This window comes from Mus caroli, chromosome 4, assembly GCF_900094665.2.
Source record: "Mus caroli chromosome 4, CAROLI_EIJ_v1.1, whole genome shotgun sequence".
Classification (NCBI taxonomy): domain Eukaryota; kingdom Metazoa; phylum Chordata; class Mammalia; order Rodentia; family Muridae; genus Mus; species Mus caroli.
This window is the reverse complement of record NC_034573.1, coordinates 28,659,048-28,664,157: the sequence shown is the minus strand read 5'-3', so window position 1 is coordinate 28,664,157 and position 5,110 is coordinate 28,659,048. Positions and strand designations below refer to the sequence as shown.

The 5,110-nt window shown below is 39.0% G+C and overlaps 1 non-coding gene across 1 annotated transcript; it reads right to left on the bottom strand.

Moving 5' to 3' along the window:
- Positions 1 to 4,476: 4,476 nt before the first annotated feature.
- On the bottom strand, positions 4,477 to 4,584 carry LOC115030928. The gene has a single exon (XR_003836527.1). It is a non-coding gene; the product is annotated as a U6 spliceosomal RNA (small nuclear RNA).
- Between the last annotated feature and the right edge of the window lie 526 nt (positions 4,585 to 5,110).

Below are 5,110 nucleotides of genomic sequence, written 5' to 3'. Positions count from 1 at the left end.
AATATTATATCTCAGAGCTTACATTTTCTTAAAATTGTTCATCCCTCAGATGCTATTAATTCTCAAGCTTGCAATTGCTTATGCAACTTATAAGAAAAAAATACTGTTCCTTTAAGAAGACTGTTTTTGGTCAGTTAAGAAATTGTCTTGGGTTGCCTGGAAAAGACCCCCAGGATTTGCTTTTGTGTTATAGAGGTTTACATAAAGCTTTAACTGATAAGGATTACAGATAGCTCCTGAAAAGATACTAACTCAGGACCTTATAATTATTTGGGTTTTAGACTTACTAATCAAGCTGTTTTTCCCCAGAAGATAGTTATTCGCAGAGACAACTTAAGGACTTTGAATGATTTTCAAAAATCGTTAGGTGATATTAATTGGCTTCACCCCTATTTAAAGTGTACTACAAGGGAGTTAAAACCTTTGTTTGATAGTCTTAAAGGGAGTTCTGATCCAACCTCCCCTAGATCTTTAACCTCAGAAGGATTGCTGGCCTTACAACAAGTGGAAAAAGCTATTGAAGAGCAATTTGTCACTTACACAGATTACTCTTTGCCTTTACATCTGTTAATTTTTAATACAATTCATATGCCTACAGGATTGTTATGGCAAAAGTCTCCTCTAATCTGGATACATTTGAGGATTTCTCCTAATATCTTGCCATAATTTGAAGCAGTAGCTCAGACGGTTATCCTTGGAAAGAAGCAGGCACTAATTTATTTTGGCAAAGAGCCAGATATTGTAAAACAATGTCCTAAATGTATTACATTATCTCCAGTGCCACATTTAGAAGTTAATCCACAAGGTCTTATGCCTAATCATATTTGGAAAATGGATGTAACTCATTATGCGGAATCTGGAAAATTAAAATATATACATGTTTGTATTGACACTTGTTCAGAATTTCCTTTTGCTTCTCTTCATACAGGAGAGGCCTCTAAAAATGTAATTGATCATTGCCTACAAGCCTTCAATGGCATGGGATTGCCTAAACTTATTAAGACAGAGAAAGAGGAATCAGGGAGAGCAACCACTTGCAAACAAGATGAAGAAACTTCCTATCTCCGCCATGGGCTAAAGCAAGGAGAGCGGACCTAGAGTCAACTTGGGGACAACTAAAAATGATGACCCCTGAGGTAGAGGGACTGCTACAGTGTATTTNACAAGATTTCATCAGAGACACTGTTTTTGGCCATTCAGGCCAACTCCCCTATAGCTGTGAAAGCTTTTGTACCTTAATATATGCTATATTGTTAGGTAATTTTAAGAGTAAAGATCACCAATCTTGACAAGTCTTTTCATATTCATTGTAATTGTTGTCAATTAACTAATTGTGTAGATCCTAATGTAGATGTAACTACATCTGCTGTTATGATTTTGTTAAAGAGACCTGCTTATGTTTTGCTGCCTGTTAGAGTTAGGAAATGATCCTTAGTTTAAAAATCCAGGAATGCAAACTTGGAAAAGGTCAAATGAGCAATTTTAGGATTTACTGCTTTAATTGCAATTTTAACTTCAGTATTTACCACAGCTTTAGATCAGCAGCTGCATACTGCTCATTTTGTTAATGATATGCATAAGAATATTTCCATAGCTTTGTTAGAGCAACTTATTGTAGATAAAAAATTGGAGGCAAAGGTTAATGTCTTGGAAGTAGTAGTCTCAGCAATAGGGCAGGATATAGCAAATATTAAGGCTATAAAGGCAGAAAATTCAGATATTAGAAGAATGTTGCCTATTCAGTGACATTCAAAATTGCCTCTAGTATTGTTAGAGAGTTAGTGAAAGAAATCAGGCTTTACTATCCACTACATAGAGTTAGAAATCTCAGGGCAAGCTTAGAAACGTAAGTTTAGAATTCTTACTATAGTTATGTACTTATGTATGGCAGAACTTATTGTTACCATGGTTAATGCCTCACTACAAGCCATTCATGAGGTCAATTCTACCCTTGCTAGAGATTGTTATATTTGTCATTTGTCCCAGCCTCCTTTGTATGAAGGAATAGCCCTTTTTGGAGAGGTGATTGCCACCAATGATACTTCCTTTCTGAGATGGCATCTGGAGTCTAAAGAAGGGCTGACTCTTGGCTAAATATCTGGTATTGGTCTCTGTCTTTTGGGACCCCAGATGCTTCCCCCTCGCCCCTGTTTGAAGTGTGTAATCAAACCCTGGCTCTCAATCTTGCTTCCCAGCCTTTTGGGACCCTTCCTGGACATTCTGTTGCTTTTGTCATTTGGCCCTTGGGATTTCAACAGATTAACCAGTTTTGTTAAGTCACAGATTGAAGCTGCTTTAAGCAAGCTGGTTGCAGTTCACTACCATCGACTAGATAACTGAGACTCAGACGAAGATCTCCCTTCCACTGATGCAAAAAGAGCAGTTGCTGGCCTCCAGTTTTCTGCCCTTGCTGCAAAAGCAGAGTCCCCTTGGTTCCTCAAGCCATGGAGACAATAGAGATGAGGAGGGTGACCTCCAGCTCCTAATATAGCCTAAGAGCCACAAATTGTGGTATTACCATTGAAATAATTCTTGTAGGTACAGCCCACAGAGGTCTTGCTGAATCTGAGGTTAACAATTCTCCTTTAGGAACTGCACAGGAGTCAGACCTATGCATACTGAATCCAGTATGGGCACCAGCATGAGTTCGAGTCTAAGCACTGCAGGGGAAGGTCCAACTAGACAGTTTCTGACTTCCCTGAGAGGCACACCCGGTTTGCATAGAGGTTGGTAACTATTTCCAGTTACAACCAAAAAATCTTTCTAAGGCTCTGACTCCCCTCCCCAAAAGATACCAAGAGCCTTGAGCATGGGTCGTGACAGTACCCACGGGAGGAATCGGGTCAATGCTCCCCCAGAAGGTTAATGCCTACTCATCCAAGGATGAGAAGATCATTTAATCACCTCAGTTAAGTGTGGCCTTTTAAAATTAATTCAAAGGGGGAGATGTTGGAGACCTTACCGTGAAAAAGTAAGCCTTTCACAGTTTCCCACCCTAATAAGCCAAATGGCCTTGTGTTAGGAGCCGGTCACCTCCTCCTCCCTATCCCTACTGGACACTTAGACCCTAAAGATTTGAATTATAGTCCCCTCTTCCTTATCTCTTCCTGACTCCCAAGACTTCTAAGGACCTGAGCTATGTGCTGAGCTCAGCTTGACACCCCAGGCTGTTAAGGAGGAATCTACATTCCTGAGATAAGACTCAGGGTGCCTCTTGCCTACAGTCAGAATTCAGCCTTCATGTCCCAGATGCCTACTTCTTTGTTCTTTGTTAATTCCCCCTCAGCCCCTCCCTATTTTCCCTCATTGTGTGCTTATAACCTGGCTTTTTCAGCCTAATAAACTTAGACCTTGACAGGAATCCTCCTTGGTCTCTCTCTTTTTTCCCCCGCCCATTTCTCTTACAGGTTTGCCGTTCCCCTTGTACCCAGGAATAACAGGGTCCTGCTGGTCGGGACAGAAAACCACATCTAGATACAACCCAATGATCAACAGACTGAAGAACCCAGCCTCCACTGGTCTACGTCATAGCTCCTGTTTTGATGGCTCAGAAAACATCATGGACGAGAGGCCAAGAAGTTTGTAAGAACCAGTATTTCTGTGAAACAGTCTCTCCTGGAAATGGCTGCTAAAACAAGACCAGAGAAATGTAACTGTCAATAGACATGTTAAGGTGGAAGGGGAAATATTCATGGACAGCAATGAGATGAAGAAATAATGAGAGCTAAGAGAAGGGAAAGTAGCCTCTCTCAGGGATGAATGCCTTCATGGGTTGTCCAACCCAGAGCAAACAGCCTTGAAACCAATTACACACTGTCAACAAAAATGGACTCAGCAGGCATGCACGTGCATGCCACACACATATTTAATGTTACAATAATAAATGAGAAAGGCTATCAACTTGCGAGTGGGATGGCATGAAGGGGCTATAGGGAGGTTGGCAGCTCAGAGGGCTGGAGAGAGAAAAGGGAAATGACATAATTTTATTTCAATAGGAGGGGAGAAATAACATAATTTTATCTTAATGGTCTAAAAGTAATAAAAGAAAAATTTTAAACCTGTCCTGGCATGGTGACTCACACTTGGAATGTCAGCATTTGGTAGGGGTAAATAAGAGGGTCTAGAAGTCCAGTCTAACCTGGGCTACATACAAAAACTGTTTTAAAATCTTAGATCTTCTCATGAAGCATTTACTTGCAGTGTTCTGCCAGTCTCTGCGCATTTACTCACAATGGTTAGAGAGCTGCCACAGATTTCTTTACTCTAAGGAGGGGATGAGCATGACAACACCGTGGCTGTCAGAGGAAAGGGGCATGCTGCTTGAAGCTTCCACTTCATTAATGGATAGTGCTATGTTGAACTAATTCTAATCATAATTAATTAGGATAACAATTGCAACTATTGTCAAACTTCCTGCTTATCACTTGTAATGGCTTGTCTAATTCCAATGAATGCTGTACAAATGCTACTTTTTAAAAGAGTATAAAATGCTTCATGAATTTGTGTGTTATCCATTTTCAGGAGCCATGTGAACCTTCTCTGTGTTGTTCCACTTTCAGTATATGTGCCACTGAAAAAGAGCAGAAACATTGATTTTTTTCCCCCTTTTGCCACTACTGAGGATTGAACCTAGAACCTTACTTATGCAAGTTCAAGTGTTCTGCCATTAAGAAACAACTCCAGTCATGAACACTGCTTAACTTATCTACTATTGTGCCAATAGTCATATAGTATTCATGTTTTGACACTATATATAAATATCTTTGTACAACTGTATGATTATTTAATATGGTAATTCATTTCTATGAGATAAATTGTTAATAATTAAGTTATTGAATTGAAGCATATATAATGCCAAAAACTGTCCCTTTGAAATCTATTGACTTTTTAACTTTGATTTCAATTTTTATTTACAATATAATTACATTTTTGCCTTCTTTTTTCTCCCTCCAAACCCTCCCATATATCCCTCCTTGTTATTTTAGAGTCACACATGGAGATATATCTATATCTATCTATCTATATATCTATATCTATATCTATATCTATATCTATATCTATATCTATATCTATATCTATATCTATATCTATATCTATATCTATATCTATA